This window comes from Silene latifolia, chromosome 2 (assembly GCF_048544455.1).
Source record: "Silene latifolia isolate original U9 population chromosome 2, ASM4854445v1, whole genome shotgun sequence".
In the NCBI taxonomy this organism is placed as follows: Eukaryota; Viridiplantae; Streptophyta; class Magnoliopsida; order Caryophyllales; family Caryophyllaceae; genus Silene; species Silene latifolia.
The window spans coordinates 86,055,794-86,076,074 of record NC_133527.1 but is presented as its reverse complement, the minus strand read 5'-3'; the positions used below and the strand labels follow the sequence as shown (position 1 = coordinate 86,076,074).

Genomic DNA, 20,281 nt, shown 5'->3' with positions numbered 1-20,281 from the left:
TACAATGCCTAAATTCTCGTCACACTCTATACCCACCGAGGAGAATCTACCAAATGGTACTCCTACACCGCAACATCTCACCGGTAATTTTATTGCCAAGTCCGCCTTCATCCAACTAGTTGAGAGGAGCCAATTCGGGGGAATGCCTAGTGAGGACCCTCATTCTCATATGGAAACCTTTTGCGATTATTGTGATGCTATCTCTCAAACGGGCGTGACTCAAGACCAAATAAGATGGGTCTTATTTCCTTTTTCGTTAATCGGCACCGCAAAGCAATGGTTGAAGGGCCTTGATAAGGCCACCCTTGGAATAGATTCTTGGAAGAAGTTAGCTCTAGCTTTCTACAAAAAATTCTACCCACCGGAAAAGACTAACATGCTAAGAGCTCAAATTACGGGTTTTAAGCAAAGGGATGAAGAATCTTTGTATGAAGCTTGGGAGCGGTTCAAAGGTATTTGTCGCTCATGTCCTCACCATGGACTTAGCGAATGGTTTTTAGTGCAACAATTTTGGAATGGTTTATATGAAGATTCAAGGAACATTCTCAATATGGGATCAAATGGAATGTTCACCGAAGTTGATGACAATCAAACATGGAACAAGATTGAGGAAATGACGGTCCATAATTCACAATATAGTAGACCTCGCAAGGCTACTAGAGGAGGAAAGCATGAAGTGGACTCCGTTACTCAATTGGGTGCTCAACTTAGTGCTCACATTGACACAATCAACTTGAAGTTTGAACAAGCTATGGCTAGACTTGAGGAAAACTCAAAAACATCAAAGCATCATGTCAATGCCATGACGGCATCCTCATCAATCCCAAGTGGGATATGTGAGAATTGTGGAACTTTGGGTCATGACCCAAGTGAGTGTAGGGGAACAACCGAACAAGTTAATGCTTTCCAAGTTTACAAAAGTGGTACCCCTTATTCAAATTTTTACAATGAAAACACCAAGTTCCATCCAAATCTCTCATACAAAAGCCAAAATGTTCAAAACCCTCAAACAACATACACTCCACCACCCATGAGAAATCAAAATCAAAGACCCTTTTACAATCAAAACCAAGGTTACCAAAATCAAAATCCATACAATCACCAAAATGACCAAGGTTTTGATGTCCAAAAAGCGGTCCTCCAAATGCAAAAGAATCAACAAGAATTTTTCACTCAAATGCAAAAAGATAGCCAAGCAAAAGACACCACCATCAACAACATTCTAGCTCACACCAAGATGTTGGAAACACAATTGACTCAACTAGCATCTTCAAGCTCACAAAGACAAAAGGGGCAATTACCACCTCAAAGTAATCCCCCTAGACATGAAACGGTTAGTGCCATTCACTTGAGAAGTGGTACAAGATATGAGGCACCGAAGAAGCAAGTTGAGGATGAAGTTGTGAAAGCTAGTAAAAATGAAGTTGTTGTGCAAAGCCCCAAAGAAGGGGAATCATCAAAAGAAGAAAGTTCAAAAAAAAATGAAGACAAAGCCAAAGAGAAGGAGCCCATTGTGATTAGACTTCCTTTTCCAAGTCGTCAAGCCAAGCCCAAATTTGATGATCAACTTGGAAAGTTCATGGAGATTGTGAAGAACTTAGAAGTCTCAATTCCTTTCACGGAATTAATCAATCACGTACCGGCCTATGCAAAGTACATGAAAGATATCCTCACAAAGAAGAAGTCGATCCGGAAACTTGAGACTATCGCCTTCACTAAGGTGAGTAGTGCAATACTTCAAGGGAGTTCACCTCCAAAGTTAAAGGATCCGGGAAGCTTCTCAATACCGTGTACCATTGGCGACACGACGATCAACAAAGCCTTATGTGATCTAGGGGCTAGTGTGAGTGTCATGCCGTACTCGGTGAGTAAAAGGTTGGGAATGGGAGAGCTTAAATGCACCAATATCACACTCCAAATGGCCGATAGATCGACGAAGACACCATTAGGGATATGGGAAGATGTCCCCGTGCGAATTGGGAAGTTTTTCATCCCGGTGGACTTTGTCATTGTTGATATGGAGGAAAATTCCAACATTCCAATCATCCTAGGAAGACCTTTCCTACACACCGCGGGTGCGGTGATTGATGTGAAACATGGAGAGCTCACTCTAGAAGTGGGAGATGAAAGCATAACTTTTAATCTTGACAAGACCATGAGAGCTCCTCGTTTGCATGAGCCATGTTTCATGATTGATCATTATATAGGAAAGATGAAAGGAAGAAATCGGAACTCAATGGAGGAAGAAAGTTGAAGATGCTCCATTCAAAGAGCAAGTGAATTGTGACAAGGAGAGCTTGCAAAGCTCATCAAAATCAACCAAGGAAGAAGAGGATGGCCTCATTGGCCAAGAGAAGAAATTGGGAGAGTTGTCTCCATCTAAGCAAGAGATTTTCAATGATCAACTCAACGAAGTTTGTGGTCTTTGGGACGACGAATTTGAAGGGATCTTTAATCCCTACATTGGGCATGTCATCGATCATGATCAACAACAAGGGGCACGGTCTATTGAGGACCTCTACCATAACAATGAACAAGCTTTTGACTACTTCTTCAAGGTGTTGAGCAACATCAACAACACCTTGAACATGCCCCCTTGACATCTCATCAAGAATGAGAGTTTGGTGGAGTCCTCCCTAAACCACCACTTGTAAATATTTCTAACTCCCTAACTTACATTTCAATTCTTGTATTGCATTTTTGTCATTTTTGGATTTTTATTTACTTTGATCAAAATAATTGTCATGTAAGAGAGAAGTGAGGGAGGGACTAACGATTTCCATTGATGTGTAGTGCTTTACCTTAGTGTGGGGATGGGAATTGCCTAGGCTATTCATGCCTTAGTAGTACCCCCACAATGAAGAACACAAGAAATGAAGAAGAATGGAAGAATAGTAAAGGGAAATGCATTGTGCACGAATGGAATGAATCCGGGTACACAGGACCAGAATCCGAGCGGATTGTACCAAATCCGCCCGTCTCCAACAATCCGAGCGTCCTGACCAAAAGACGCCCGTCCGAGTGAGCTGAAATTGAAAATTTCTTGATGTTGAAGAATCCGAGCGTATTTCGGAAAAACGCCCGTCTCATAGAATCCGTCCGTCTTGTGAAGAAGACGCCGTCTTTTTGCGGTGAAGAAAACAAAGAAATTTCTCTCGGACTAGAATCCGTCCGTCCCGAAGCAAATCCGCCCGTCCCATCATAGAAGAATCCGAGTGGATTCCCCAGAATCCGCCCGTCTTTAGGCGAGCTTTCGAAAATTTTGAAGGCTGCGAGAATCCGCACGGATTGGGCCTAATCCGCACGGATTGCCCCTGCGTTTTCGAAAATTTCGACTTCTTCAAATACCCTCCCACCTTCATTCATTCATTCATTCATTCATAAACACTACCCTAAACATCAAAACCCTCATCCTCTCCATCACAAAAACAAAAACCCTCAACAAAATCCACCAAAATCAAATCAAACCATCCTTCAAACAACAAATCAATCACTCCATCTTCAATAACAATCAAAACCAAGAACAAAATCTTCAACCTTTGAGTCGACTTTTGATTTCATAAAGGCAAAGCCTTTCACCTTCAAATCGATTTGGGCATTCTACAAATTGAAGATTTTTGATTCTTTTCTTGGTTAGTTCATCAAATGGCAAGGACAAAGGGTGCAACAAAGGCAACAAAGGCACCAAAGGCAAAGGCTCTCTCTCAAAGGCAAAAAGCTCTCCAAACAAAGAAAGCTTTGGCAATGGTGGTAGCAACACCAAACTTGGAAGTGCAACAACAACAACAACAACAAACTTCTATGGGAGCATCACCTTCTACTCCGGTAATCGATCAACTCTTGCATTATCCGGAGGTAACTTTTATTTCCGATACCCATAGAAAGACATTTGCCAAGTTTGCTATGAAATCAATTCAATCCACCAAACTCATATGTAAAGATGCTTTGGAGAAATTGGGTGTTCTTGAACAAACAAAAGCCTTTTTCAATGCCATGGGTTTGAATAAATTGTTTGAAACAAAGGAATTGACATACCCCTCCCTTGTCTTGGAATTCTTAAGTTCTTTAAAAGTCACCAAAGTTGAGAATAGGGAAAATCTTGAGTTTCGTCTAGCTAACATTAGTAGACGCATTACCTTTAAGGAATTGGGTGAAATTTTGGGTCTTAGCGATGAATCGAGATACTTTAAGCATTATGGAAAGTATGACCCCGAGCCTCTTTGGGAGGCAATCTCCGGGAAGAAATTTGATGATTTTCATGCTTGTCGTGCTCTTTTGGTCCATCATCCGGGCATAAGAGTATGGCACAAAGTTGTGGGAAATACCATAATTGCTAGGAAAGACACCAATCATTTCACAAGACTTGATTTTATTCTCCTTTAATCGGCTTTGAATATCGGAAGAATCCATACCAAGCCTTTCAATTCTTTGAGGCTATTGGTTGATAGATGGCTCCATGTTGATAGTGGGAAGAAGGGTACAACCGTTATTGTTAATGGCGGCCTAGTCACGGTCCTAGCCAAGCACTTTGATCCTAATTTCAATAAGGATAGCAAATACAAGGCAAAGGAAGGTGGCCATCTTATTGATATGCCTATGATGATTAACAAGTTCAAGTGGGTTGCTCAAAACCCCCTTGACACCAAGTGTGGATGGCTTACTAGTGAGACTCGATCATTCACTTTACCCGCAAAGATTTGTCGTCTAAGTGTCCACCGGACCAACTATGTACTTCCCCTATCTGAAGAAGCCGAGTACATCATTCAACAACAAAAGGGTGATCATGAAACCCCCTCCTCTTCCATTGTTATACCGCCTTACCCCTTTGTGTATGAAGAGTTCAAACCGCAAGGAGTTGAAATTGGGAAAGACTATGTCACTCTTCTTATGCAAGCAATGCACAAGCAAGCTTATGAAGATCGGAAGAATGCATATTTGGCTCAATATCCTCCCCTCTTACATTTAGCTAGGCAAGGACTCCTTGATCCATCTTGTCCTTTGCCTAGTTGGGCGGATAAAGAACCCTTGTTTCCGGGTGCATCTAGGGACGTGGTGGAAGACAATGAGGTTGTTGGAAATGGTGAAGAAATTGATGATAATATTGAGGAAGAAGCAAGTGGAGATGAAGAAAGAGACTGTAACACCCCCATACTCCAAGTGCCTTACCAGGACCACTCAGGTATGAGGATGTCACCATCTCGGTTACCCGAGGCATGATAATCATAAGACAATGAAGAAACATACTTTATTAAATAAGTTTAAGTGATTACATTACAAAACCAACTGTAAGCAAAATACAACTGTCCTCAAACTATAAACCAACTGAAAGGAACTGTTCTAATAAACACAGCGGAAGACTAAAGACTCTGATATGTGATGACTCCATCCCCAACTAGATCCCACGCGTATCCAAGATATACCTCAAGCAAAAGCTCACCACAACCCCGAATGGATCACCACAGTTTTTAAAACATTTAAACGGGGTCAGTACTAATCACACAACTTATATATATATATCAATAATAAGACAAACAGACAGCTGAACTGTCACACACACACACACACCACCAACCAATCCCCATCATCTCAAATCGATCGTCCCTTTGGACCGACCCTGCGAGTGGGGGACCGCAGCCGTTCCCACCTAAGCCCCGCTCATCATACCGAGCGATAACCCTGTCCCATTAATGTGCACATCCCCTTCCGTGGCGGGTTCCACGAAGGGCGAAACTAGGGCGTGAAGTCACTCCCGCAAGTGACCCCACTCAGCCGAGAACGCATCTCGAGAACCATCAACAACAATCACAACCACAAACACAGTACAATCATTATATCAAACAACCAAATACAACACATCACCAATATCCCATTATGGGACTAATACTGAGTAGGAAATCCTACCTGGAAAGCACAACAAGCAGACGGTATCTACAGCTGTATCAAAAAGCCTCTTCTACGAACCCTCCTCCTATCATATAACACATAGAGACTACACATCACATACTACACACAAAACCCCCAATCTCTAAATTAGGGTTTAACCAAACTTAACAAAACACTATAAAAATTATATTAAAAGCTTACCCTCGACGCAAGGAACTTCAACGATACGAATAACGACAAGAACCGACCGTCTGAACTCCGGGAATTGCTAAGAATGCGATTAGGAAGATGAACTGGTTGCTTTCTCTCTTAAACAGGGTTTTAGGTTTTGCAAAAGTGATTTAAAACAATGACGATTATGTTTAAATACCTTAATCGCATAATTAACAAAACCCGAGAAAACTCCCCGTAAAACCGGACACTCGATCGAGTACCCAAGGCACTCGATCGAGTGCCTCCTTACTCGATCGAGTGCCTAAGGCTACTTGATAGAGTACCCCCTTACTATATCGAGTACCTAAGGCTACTTGATAGAGTACCCCCTTACTCTATCGAGTACCTAAGGCTACTTGATAGAGTACCCTACAGTCGAAACTTTTCTAAAACGCAACTTACCCTTACTCGACGAGTAAGGCCTACTCGATAAGTACCCCAAGACTTATAAATACGGAGTATTACGGTCTTCCCTCCTTAAAAAGAACTTCGTCCCCGAAGTTCAACCCATACTCTAAAAACAACCATACTAACTCGACCCAGACACAACAACATAACTAAGAACTCAACAACTCGACCAAACATAAAACATGAACTCTTAACACCCACTCCACCAACTATGTTTACTTCCTTAACATGACTCACGATATCGTATCCACCACATATATATCTCTCACGACACCAACTTCATACATAACCAACCACCATCCACTAACACTGCTAGCTCCATAATATCATCCACTATCAAATCCAAAATCAAGACACTCCTAGACATCAAACGGAATGTTACATTCTACCACCCTTAAAAGGAACTTCGTCCTCGAAGTTTACTCGGACTCATAACATCATCCTTCAATGTCAACACTATATAAAATATTCCCACACTCGAAGCATCACACTACTACAAGCACGGCCATGGCCTTTTATAAGTATTGTCCACAAAACAAATCCCTCCTTTACGCTACGCTAACACTCTACTTCCAATTATATTACCGCATGCACCACCATGAAACTCTCTTTTAATGCATCCTACTCCTCTTAAGACAAATGTTACGTCCTCGTAACTCACTAATACTAAACCCTGAGCTATATTATCTCATTATCCTCATCACCACCATATGTCAAAGATAACTGCCTATAACCTCATTTCTATAATCACGCCTATTTCTCAAGGCTCTCTTACTTCAACAGTTCTCATACTTCAAATCAATCTGCACACCCCTAACCTCTACCATAAGGCTCGTAGCAAAATCACCATACTAACTCTCCATTATCACTGCAAACCAACATACCTCGCTATGTAAAGCACTTATCTTCCAGAAGCATAACTCCCGATCCACACTCGTTACTTATACTCACACTAGATCCTCAAGTTCTTTCCTTCATTACCGCAAAACTCATACATAACTTAATATGACACTAATTCCCCCAACACCCTACACTCACTGTCCCAACAAAAGATTATGAACTACCCGCGCTTTAGGATCATTACAACACATGTTCCACGAATCATTTTCCATTACCATGTCTACTAAAGCCTTATCTAGAACAAGATCAAAATTTGTAACAACCTCTCACAACCGTATCCCATCAATAGAACATCACTATACCATGACAACAACGAAAACATATTCAACTCTATTTCATATCATACTCTACCTCATTCTTAACTTAACCTGGTAAAGAAAATATCAATAAGCAAGACAACTGTCTACATGTTCAACCAAAACTCACAAAGAACAACAGCAAACAAAATAACAATCTATGTATAACTGGTATGCACTTTCGAAAACTCGTATCATAATCATCCCGCCTACTCCACCACAACCGGTGACGGCATCACAACACCGCCACCAACAGCCACACCACAATGCGAAAATACCCGCATCACAATACTAAATACCGTGCCCGGATCACCACCGGAGGCACCACAACCACATCGATAGACATCACAGCTACATACAATTCCATAAATACTGACTCGGAAATAACCTTTCGGACAAGAAAACTTACTCAAATCCACTTTACTCAATCACAACGCAACATATTATATGAATTAAACAGATAAGCATCTCATGAACATCATCTCTACCATTTCACGGTAGAGAGGGGACGACCCTTCTTCTTGTCTAGGCAAGAGGGGGAATTCCGCGATCCTCCAGTGTTTCTAACACCATAGGGAGTCTACTCTTGACAAAAGCATTTAACGATTGAGGACAAAGGTACCCTAGCTTGACACAACTTGGAGGTGATTTATTGGTATCCTTCTAGGCTTAGTAGTTTGAACAAATTGCATCTATGAAGGATTGTGTACCCTTGAATTGCTTCCCTTGTAGATAATTTCCGCCACTTAGATGAGGAAAGTGGCTATTCTTTTTGTAGATGCATCCATTATGTGATTTTATGTGCTTTAATGTTTGGATGTGTCGCCATTTTGGCAAGACCCACCTTGCCTTGCAAGAAGGCATCCTACCTCATGGTTGTCTTGTTGTGAGTTGAAGGGGCGGAGTGAGACCCGCTAATTGTCTCATATCGGCTATTATTATTAGGATAGGTTAGTTTTGGTCCTAGTCTTTGTCACCTCTTTACTCGGGACGAGCAAAGGTTCGGTTTGGGGATATTTGATGTGACCATAATTGGCGCATATTTAGCCCCGAATTACCATTGTTTCCATGCTTTTTAGTGCCTATTTGGGTCATTTCTTATCTTTAGTTCTTTGTTTTGCATATTCTTTGAGATTTTGATCCCTTGGTAGGAAAGGAGTAAGAATCTTGCATTTTCATGGCAAAACGAGGCTAAATTGATTGTATTCAATGACCAAGCATCAAGAAGAGACAAGACTAGAAGGCCTTTGTACATATCATAGTAGAAGAGCAATGTTGAGAAAGGATCCTTGCGTCCCCAAGGAAATCCCCAAGGAATTTATGAAGAAAAGGGAAGAAAAAGAAGAAGAATTGACGACCAACAATCCGAGCGGATTGCGGACAATCCGTCCGTCCGGCCTCAACAATCCGAGCGTCCCTCCTTGGAATCCGCTCGGATTCCCCTTCAACAATCCGAGCGTCCCTCTCCCGAATCCGCTCGGATTGCCCAGCCCAAATCCGGCCGTCCCGACTCTAATCCGCACGGATTTGATGCAGACAAAGACGGATTTCATTCTTCAAGCTACGAAAAGAGAAGCCCTTCTCTCGGAAAATACCGGCTCCTCCTTGCTCAACTTAAAAAGTGTAATTACTAGTTTAGCCCTTAGTTAACCCTAATGCATCCTCCCTAATTTTCACTATAAATACCCCATTAGTCTAATTAGAGGAGCATGTTCTTCTTATCAATAATTAGTGTAGTTAATATCAATCAAATCTCTCTTCAATATTGTAATCAAGTATTAATCAAGTTTTAATCCAAGTTTTAGTTCTTTAATCTCTCTCTTGTTCTTCCATTATTTTGGGTAATTGAAGATTATTTGGGTTATTATTGGGAGATTGACAACCTCTCAATCTAGGATTCAAGTACTTCTATTATTCTTGCTTTATTATTGGAATCATTAGTAGGTATAATCTCTTAATCCCTTTTTAATTATTGTTAATTACTTTCATTTATTCATCATGTTTCATTATGTTAGTATGATTGACAACCTTTCTAGCATGATCAACATGATAATGAGTGAGTAGTCTCTTAGCTAGGGTTTAATGGGTGATTAGGGGAAACCAACATGGGGAATGATTCATGCTTAAATCAATATGCTTTCATATCTTATTTGCTTGCTTGTTTTGATCTTAATACATGCACATGTTATATTTGATGAAATGCTAAGCCTGTGAATCCTTGCATTTACTATCATCTTCTATCTTTTCAATGAGACTTGTAAGACATAACCCAACTCGAGTCTTGTTAGACCATGCATGTGTTGAGTAGGAAAGATTAAGTCGACTTGTAGGTGTTGTACAATCTAATCGATTCGGCTCCGGGACCCAAACTTTCCTAGGATTGTAAGATATAACCCAACTCAATCCATCACAACAATAATTGCTTGCTTATAATTTGAGATCATGTTTGTATGATCATATCCCATGATTCCCCTATGAACCCATGACACCCTAGTGCTTTTAATCAATTGTTTACACCCCTTTTTATTCATCTTGCTTGTTTATTTTCATTGTTATTCTAGTTTAGTAACCTTCTACATCAACCCAATTTGTGACACCCCTAGACACTACTAGTTACAATAGAATTCTCATTTCAATACCCGTCCCTTGGGATCCGACCTTTACTTGCCTCTTTACTAATTGTAGAGTTGTTTGTGAAGTATAAATTGTGTTTTGTATCGACCATTGACCAACGACCACATATACTTAATTGTGAACACGAAATGGCCTCGATCAACAACTACTTAAAATCTTCCTTTTAGCAACACCTGCTCTATCTATTGTTTGTTTGCTTATCAATCAAGGATAGAACGAAGCAGTTAACATAGTTGTTAGCTGCAAATCCCTATTCCCAGTTACAATAAGAAACTCTAATTATACGAGGAACGTTAGAATTTGGGAACACTCGAAAAAAAAAATGTATGGGTTAGTATCGACTGTTTGACTTTTGAGAAAACGCATTCACAATTTCACATAATCATACGCCTAAAATCTTCACTCCTAGTGCAAAATGCCAATAGTCAAACGCCTAAGTAGAATGGATCCCAACTTCCCATTGGATTTCAGTAGAATTATTGCTAGTACCTTCACCTATTGTCTGAGCAAACTAACTGATCAACAAGTTACTCTCAAAACTCGGGATAATTTGATTTTAATAACTTTTCCAGCATTAGTTTTGGTAGTTTTTCGGTGAAAGGTTGTCGGAATATTATAATTGGGTCTATTTGCACATTGACCAAAATATATGGAACTACATTCTAGGGTTATGATGCTACAATTGAAATTTCACTGCTTAGAATGGTAATATATTGCCTTCAGTTAATGCGCGTGTGTACCCAACCTAAGTTTTGCAACTAAGGGTACTGGGGTCATGGCTTCATTTGCTTGTACAACCAATCTATGTTAAATGTTGTTTTTGTATCTATGAATTTGTTCTCATGGCTTGATTTATTGTCAAATAACATCAATATTTCGGTGTACTACAACACTAATGTTTAGGAGAAATGAGTCACTGACTTAACATTGGCTAAGTCATTTAGTTTGCTATGTTTCAAACTGAATTATTACCTGATACTAAATCGATGCGCTCATTTGAAATTTGTAGGTTTCAGATTCTTCGGATGGTCAAGTCGCGCCGGAATAATGAGACGGAATGTTATCTGCTACAACTATCGTGTCGAATTATTTTATCAAGAGATTTTTTGTTCTAGTACTATTTGATAACTTGAGTTTTAATACTCCCTCCCATCCATCTTTTTTTTCCCCTTTGAAGTGGGCACGGAGATTAAGGGTGGGGAGTATAATATTGATAAAGATATGAGTGGGGTTTGGTAATTGGAGAGAGGTATGAATAATTATGATTAAATATTAATAAAGGAGATGAGTGGGGTTTGGTTATTGGAGAGAGGTAGGAATAATTAGAATTAAATATTAATAAAGTATATAGTGGGGTTTGATGAGTGGAAAGAGGTAAGAGTATAATATTAATAAAAACTTTCTCAAAAAAGAAAGAGGAAGAAAACCTGAATAATCCGTTTTAGGAAATAGGGAAGAAAAGAGTGGATAGGAGGGAGTATGTATTTTGGATTAAGTTCAGTCAACACTCTTTCTATTTTGGCATGGTTGAATAATGTAATACTTGAATTGTAGTAGTAACTACTAATTTAATTATATTATGAGTATTTTCTAGTTTTCTTGGTTATTAATTATGAGGTTTTGTTACAATTTAATGACGACCCCTATCGACAATAATGTAAGAACTTTGATTAAATATATGTCGTGATGTATGTATGTGTGAAACAAAATTGATGCATGCAATAATTCGTTATAGAGAAATCAACAGATGACGCTTAAAAGCGTCATGAATATATAATTTTAGCGTCATGATTATACCATAGAGTGACACTTAAAAGCGTAGTTTTTTTTATTATTGACGCATAAAGGCGTCAAAATTGGAGACGCTAAAAAGCGTCAAAAAATACTGACGACAAAATTTTGACTCTTTTAAGAAGCGTCGAGAATATAATTATCGACGCCTTTTTTGCGTCGAGAGTTGGCTTTATAAGCGTCAAAAATGCAAGGGATTTGTTGTAGTGTAAACATCCAACACGCAAGTTTAGCACACAAAACGACATAATAACAAGTAATTTCGACATTTTGTCGAGTAACCTATCACCGTTACCTCAAAATCTCTCTAATCTTCAAATAAACGGTCCACAAAGCTCGAGTCTTCCTCCGGGTCTTCGAATTCTTCACCTAGCAACCATAATACACGAAATTGGCTACCAAAAATGCAACACCTTTAAGACGGGTCGAGATGAAAACTCAACAAACTGGAACTTTCTTACCTAAAAAGTTGAAGGATGGAAAGGGGAAGCTAATGGCGCAAAAATCAAAGGAAACGGTTGAGAAATGGAGGAGAAATCGGAGTTCGAAGGCTTGAATTTTAATGAAGGTGTTGTTCTGTATATTGAGCATTGTTGTTTGTTCGAATAAAAGGAAAGGAGGAGGGAAGTGACTAGTTTATGGGAGTGTGAGAGTGAATAAAAAAAAATGGTTATTTAAATGAGTGTGTGTGAGGGAGAGAATAATAAATAATGAGGGTATATGGTGAGTTGTTGACTTGTGATTGATCCGGACTAAACCTAGTCTTAAAAGTAAATTGTGACGGTCTTTTGCTAGACGGAAATACGTCTTAAATCTACTATAACTTAAGACGGAAATTATTATTATTATTATTATTATTATTATTATTATTATTATTATTATTATTATTATTATTATTATTATTATTATCACTATTATTACTATCTGACTAAATATATTTATTTTTTTATAAGGTAAGTTTTAAAAATATAATATTTATAAAAATCATACTTAAAAATAAAATAAACTAAATAATTTAAAAATATAAATAAAACAATGGAATGGTCAAATAAATTATAAATGTTAAAATGGAAAATTCGTGGGTGTTACACCGTTGACCTCTTCACCATTGATTCCTCTTACTGATGAGGTAATACGGTCGTACGGGACCACTTAAACCACCACTATCGGGAGGCAGCCCAGAGTTTTAATTGTAATAATTTTGTAATTTAGGATTTTAGTCATATTTAATTTCATTTGAATTGTTATCACATTGTGTGTTTCGAGTGGAGTAAGGGAGAGAATTTAACGTATTTGTGAAGTATTTTTGCAGAAAAGACGGAATATTGGCGAAAATTGACGTGTTGAGAAAAGAGACGGAAAATTTTGAGCACTCGATCGAGTCTGCTGGAACTCGATCGAGGAACCCGGATAATAATTATTAAATTGCAAATGTCGAGAGTTGGACTTTTCTTATATTGGATACTCGATCGAGTCTGTGTATACCAGATCGAGTATCACCTCTGAACCGGGTTCCGCTTTTTTTATTCATTCATACTCTACTTTTTTTTCTCAAACTTTTATTGTTCTTTGTTGCTTATTCCGTCACATACTTCCTCATTTTCTCCCTCAATCTTTCCTCTAATTCCTTCATATCATCATCAAATTTCAAATTAATTGTGCTAAGCCAATTTCTTGCATATTAATTAACTCCTTTGTGCTTGTTTGTGTGATTTATTGTTCCAATTTCGTCAAGTAAGTGTCTCAAACTTGTCTTTAATATGGTCCGAAAATTGCTTATTGTTGCTTGTTTCATGTGTTTCTTGCTTTGAATCTTCCATTGCTCATATGTAATTGCTATTTCCTTGCTATTTAACCCATTAATTGATGAATTAAAGGCCTAATTTCGAAAATTTCAGAATTAGGGTTTATAATTTCGGGACCTAATTTAGCACTAAATTAATTGGTATTTGTGTTTATTTGCTTGGAATCTTCATTATTTGTCATATAGTTGCAATTTCCTTGCCATTTACATAGTTTACGTGTGATTTTCGATTCCAAAATCGAATTTTCCGACTCGCTTTGTCTTAAAAACGTGAGCTATTTTGGCATTAAAATTGGTTTGTAATTGTATGAATGTCTCTTGTAGGTATGTCTAACCAAGAAAAAGGCAACAAAAGACGGAGGGAAAGGCGCGCTCCCGTCCGTCAACCGGTAGTTGTTGAGTCTTCCGAAGAGGAAGAGGAAGGTCTTGAACCAATTCCTGAATATCCATTCATTGAGTTTCGGGATAGTGCACAAAGGGAAAAAATTTTGGAGTTGATGGAGCATCGTCGTATGGCTCCTACTAGGTATGTTGACCGCTCAATCTTGCGTACTTACAAGATTGAGACCACTATGGAGGATATGTTCTTTCAGATTGGGTTGACAGGTTTATTTGATCTACATGAGCTTTCTTATCGTCCGTTGACTCTTGAGTTCTTGAGTTCCTTTGTGTATGATAAACTACGACATAAAATTCGGTTTAGGATGTTCAATGCTGACCGTAGTTTATCATTTGATCAGATAGCTGAGTATTTAAATATTGACCCTCATACTAGTGGTGATTTGTTTTCTGCTACGGACTTGTCTGCTATTCTATACTTCCCTCTATTTACTGGTTATGCTGACGCGGATGTTAGTGCTTTGGCTTTGAGTGATGTTCATCATGTTTGTTTGAGGCTGTTTCTGAGGATGATGAGTTTTTGTATGGGAGGAATGACAGGAGCAAGGTTCATTCTATGGAGGTTTTATTACTTGCTAGTTACTTGAACCCTTTTCAGAAGGCCCCGTTCCAATTTAGCCCTCCTGCTCTTATTGTCAGTGCTCTTGAACGCATGACAGGGAAGCATGCAAGTCTGGATTGTGGGGCCATCATTACTCGGTTTGCTCGTAGCTTGCTTAAATTTCAGGGTGAGGCTCCTTATGAGCCAATGCTTGACTATGAGCCCTTAGTAGATGATGACTATTTGCGATATGATGTCTGCTATATCAACATTATTGGTGGTACCAATCAATACTGGAGGGTAAGGGATGATTTGTGGATGAAGCTGCCAAATGATAACGTGCCACCTATTGCTGCTCTTGAAGAGGATGATTATGCTATTCGTCCTCGACCCCATACTTACTTGATCCCAGAGAGTGCTAGTGGCTTTTCCTTCTTCTAGTACTACCACCACCACAGGACGCCGTAGACGAGCACCATCGATTCATCTTCCTGACTCTTTCCAGCCACGGCCTGCTGCTCCATATTTTGCACCTCCTACGCATTATGGTTACCATTTCGATCCTGTTATCGAGAGGGAGGTGAGGATTCACGAGGGGATTAACACTGTCTTGACTAACACGCGGTTGTGGGAGCAGCTGGAGGCTACTAGTCTGTCTGAGGGGCGTCAGTGTGGCGTCAGTACACTGGCACTGCGCCGAGTTACTACTATACTCCTGGGGATAAGAGACGGGTCTTTCATCTTTATGGTGTTTCTCCAGCAGAGTTTTGTTAGTTTAGTCGGGATTATGGTACTCTTGGTCGTCCTTTCTACACTCCTATCCGACCTGATATGCCTTTGGTGGTTTTGGGGTTCAGTTTGGGGCTTCTACTTCTCAGGGAGGTCAGTTTGGTGCTGGGATCTCAGGGTATGGTGGTCAGTTTGGAGCTTCTACTTCTGGGACAACTGGTGGATTTCAAGGTGGTCGTACTAGAGGTCGTGGTCGACGTGGAGCCGTGCTGGCCGTGTTGATGACCCAGGGTTGGACACTTTGGACACTTTGCTGAGGGAGGTTGATGAGTTTGATGAGGTCGTCCATGGTGATGGCAATGATGATGGTGGTGAGCAGTAGTGACAGCTGGTCACTACATCCCCCACTTTGCAGCTGGTTTGGGGGGGCTTCTGCTTTACAACTGGTTATATCCTTCTTTGTATTTTCTTTTATTGTATCATCTTTAGGTTGTTAGTTGTCTCCCTATTCCCTTTGTTAGTAGTGTCCTTTAGGTTGCTAGTGATTTGTTGTGCGATTGCTATGTTGTGGCGTCATAATGAGGACACTGTGACATTTAGGTTTTAGGGAGTATTTATTTATGTTGTGTGATTTATTTCAGTTGTGTGTTTTTAATTATGTTGTGTGTTTGAAAAGAAATCCATACAAATTAAAAAAATTCAAAAATCCAAAAACATGTTTTACTTTGTTTTAGGTCGAGTCTTAGTGAATTGAGTAGCAGTGATGATAATTTGCATTGATTTTGCATTTGAATCCCAATACAGTTATCCATGTACATTGTTTGACCCGTTATTTTTGAAAACAAAGCTCATAACTCAAGTCTTGACCATAATAGTATGCCTTATGCTAAGTAAATTTGACATTATTATGTTGGTAAACCACTTAAATTTATGAGGTCTATAAAGCTTCCTAGGCCAGGAACATCAATAAACTGGTCTCATTGTCAACTAGGCCAGGAACATCAATAAACGACTTAGTCATAGCGACTGCATGTTAAGTGCAGATCTAAAGGATATATAGTACCGACAAGCCATATAGTCATAGATAGTCAGTCCATGTTAGTTAATTGACCCCAAATACCCTAATTGATATTCATTGTGAACCGGAATCCCTAGACTTGTTTTATATATTTGATATCGTCTTAATTTACAATCGTTTAGTTACTACAAACCAAATAAATCAACTTTGTGACCCAATAGTCTAGAATCTACTCATAGGTAATAAGCAGTTTGTCACGTTTCCTTGTGGTTCGACCCCTGACTTGACTATCTGCATTTTTAGTGTCCGTTTGGGATTATTTTGATTAAGGTGATACGATTTTAGCCTTATCACTAGTTGTAGGCCAAGTCGAGCATTAAAAAAACTACACCAACATCATCATTATAATGTGCAAAGTTCATCATACAGACTGTAAATTAAATTACAAATAACATCGTCTTCAGTTAATGTTTACAAAAAATTACTGCCTGGTCTTGGGTTTCAGTGTTTGCTGCTGTTTTCTGGTTGTTGAACTTGCTATATTTGTTGTTTGGTTGGTTATAGTACTACCTATTTTACAATCAAAATTGATGGTTGGTGTCTTAACTGTCCAAAAAATTTATGATACCTACATATATGATAGGTTTACTGTTCATTATAGAATCTACGAGTTCAGTAATATTACCTGCATTCTACATTCTCAACATCAACACTCTCAACATTATGAACATACTAATGCAATCCTTTATCAAATCAACATCTCCTCTAAATACTGTGGTAGTAGTCCCGCTCTTGCTAACATAGTTAATATACTAAATACTAAAATGTTGACTTAATTATGCAATATGTTATCATTTGTTTCAATAATCTATATATTTGCATTAACAGTGATCACAAATTTATTTGCAACACCAATGGTCAAATATTACAAATTAACCAAAGATTATTACTACAAATTATTTACAACTATTAAATGGATAGAGTGTTGTTCAAATTGCATTAGGAGTGTAAACAAATACTTATCTATTATTTACTCTCAAATGTCAACTCATCCTCGACATGTTATCACTTTAGTAGTGTATACCGTCTTTTTGTCACTTACCCTATATTTTTGCCAGTTTACTTATATAAGTCTAAGTTCTACGATTTTGTGTTTATATATGTACCTATTCGATCCGTCTTTCCCTTAAAACGAATGATATCCGTCTTGAGTAGGGATGGTAGTGGGTTGGGTCGGACCCTAATGGGTCGGCTATGGGTCTCATTTTTTCAGACTCAATGGGTATGGGCCGGGTATGGGTCTTAAGAAAAATTTTCGGGTCCGGCTCCGGGTCTAAGTTATGCGACCCATACTCGACCCTTAGACCATTTATTAAAAAAAAAATTAAAATCACAACTTTTCTGAATTCATACCGGCATACCATAGAAACCAAAGCAACTAAAGTCTCTTTCTCTTCCTTCATCCCATAAAGTGATAAAACCCAACCAAACTCTTCTGACAATACCGCCACTCCACCACTGACACAAGGAAACCACCACCACATCACTGATACGTGACTGGCAACCACCTCTCTAATAGGCGGCGACCGACAACCACCATTAACGGCAGCCAGCGACGGTCAGATGGAGACGGCTATCAAGTACGGTATTGATTTTAGGGTTCCGAGTTTGATTTTTTCACATGTATTTGGAGGTAAAATTAATTTAGGTCTTCTTTGTTTTTTTTTTTTTTTTTTTTTGAAATTGTCATCTCATTAATAATCAACTAGGCGTAGGTTACAATGAAGATAACAACTAGACAAAGGAAAATCAAGATTGCTAACGTAAAAAATACATTCAAAATAACTATCTAAAATCGGTAATGGCTGCCGCTCCAAAATCATAAATTTCTTGAATCTATGAATAATCGATGTCTTTGCATCCTTCTTGATGGAGGGAAACAGTGTAGCCGTCTTGATGTATTCATCCACGAAACAAATCTGATAATCTCCCCGTCGATTAAAACTTATTATATTGATAACAATCCCACGAAAAAATGGAAAAACCCCGAAAGAAGGGACGGAACAACAGATCTCACCAAAAGGGAGACTATTATTGAAAATAAGATAGATCTGCATAATATTAGTTGTTTAAGAAAGCTTTTGTGGGGCTTACCATCGATGGATGATCGATGGAAGCCCCCGAATAATAATGGAGGCTAGGTTTTTAGAGAGGGTTTTTTAGAGAGAGAGATTTTTTTTTTTCTCCTTTGTCTTCTTTGTTTTTCTTAATCTCTTTGGTATGTATATTGGATTTGGTAGTGTACAATAGAGATTAATAAACTCATAAAGTTAAAGTAGTATGAATTTTTTTTAATATTATAGACCCCATAATCGTTAATCCGCTTTATTAAAGTGGTGAAAATCGGACCATGGTAGACCTGCAGACCGACCCTTACCCATAGGGTCCGGGTATGGGTCCTCAAATTTTAGACCCTTGCGGGTCTGGGTCGGATACGGGTTTCTTAGGTCCGGGTCCGGGTCTGGGTGGACCTGACCCATTGCCATCCCTAGTCTTGAGAGAGAATTATTATTTTTTCCCAGGGACAAAAGTTAACAACGGATCCTTGGCCTACACACCTAGATGATGAAGAAAGAGTAGTCGTGAAATTGCTTGCATGTGTTGTAAATCAACCTATGTCAAAAGACAGTGCCCAGCCTAGTCATCTCTTTTATTTTTCTCCCTTTTGCCTTTTATTTCTTTCTTTACACTCATCTTTTTCTTTTATCCAGCACTTCTTTTTACTAGGAGAGGCTTTTAGAAAACATAATAATTTAAGTAAATTTAATGTTAGTCTAATTTCACGTACTATCACCGCTTTATGAGCAGTTCAGTGAGTACTGAACGAAGCCGCAAAAGTTCGGTGGTTGCGTCAGCTACTGCTCGGAATCCAGCTTCACTTGAGGACCGGGATAGACAATTTGTTTCCACGAGATGGGGTTACAAGCAAGATAGACTATGTAACCAGTTGTAGATAAATAGTCACCCTTGTTGCCTACCCAGTGAGCATCGCAAAAGATGGATATTCAATAAGGTGTTCTTGTGAAGGAGGAGTCCATGGTGGATAGTGCCCTTGAGGTAGAGAAAGAGGAATTTCGAGTTTGTCCAATGTTCTTCAGTTGGGTGGTTTAGAAATTGGGGAAGTTGGTTAACTGGTAACGATATGTCGGGGCAGGTCATGGTAAGGTATTGAAGGCTTCCGAGAATTACATGATAATGTTGTCGAAATATACTACAGTAGAACATAAAAAGGTGTAAGGCACCTTGATGAAAGTATAAACAGCTAGGAGTCTGAGATTGAACTGTGAAAACCATAAGCAAGGATAGAGTTGCAAAGTTCGGTTTACCATGCTCGCGGTGTTTATTTAAGACCATAAATGGCTTTTGCTCAATTTACAGAGATGATTGGGTTTGTAGCTGGTGGTTGGGTCATGTATGCAGTGTCGGTTAATGTGCCTTATAACAAGGTGGCTCACGGCTAAATCACTACATTGAGAGGATGATGGGAATTGTGGTTGGTTTAATAACACAACTAAATCACTACAAGTGTCTAGACTAGTCAAAGCAGACTTGTTGATGAAAGCCTTTCACAACTAGATTTAAGTTTTACATCTCTTTAGTTGTAA

General features: G+C 39.0%; 2 long non-coding RNA genes and 1 other non-coding gene across 3 annotated transcripts; 1 reads left to right on the top strand and 2 right to left on the bottom strand.

Moving 5' to 3' along the window:
* Positions 1-376: 376 nt before the first annotated feature.
* On the bottom strand, positions 377-483 carry LOC141645609 (small nucleolar RNA R71). Its single transcript, XR_012545087.1, has one exon. It is a non-coding gene; the product is annotated as a small nucleolar RNA R71 (small nucleolar RNA).
* Positions 484-5,687: 5,204 nt separating this feature from the next.
* Positions 5,688-12,764, bottom strand: LOC141629904 (uncharacterized). The gene is made up of 3 exons (XR_012537380.1): positions 12,587-12,764; positions 12,421-12,494; positions 5,688-5,968 (listed from the first exon to the last, which is right to left on the bottom strand). It is a non-coding gene; the product is annotated as an uncharacterized LOC141629904 (long non-coding RNA).
* Positions 12,765-13,606: 842 nt separating this feature from the next.
* LOC141642834 (uncharacterized) lies at positions 13,607-18,853 on the top strand. The gene is made up of 2 exons (XR_012543463.1): positions 13,607-13,859; positions 14,254-18,853. It is a non-coding gene; the product is annotated as an uncharacterized LOC141642834 (long non-coding RNA).
* The last annotated feature ends 1,428 nt before the right edge of the window (positions 18,854-20,281 follow it).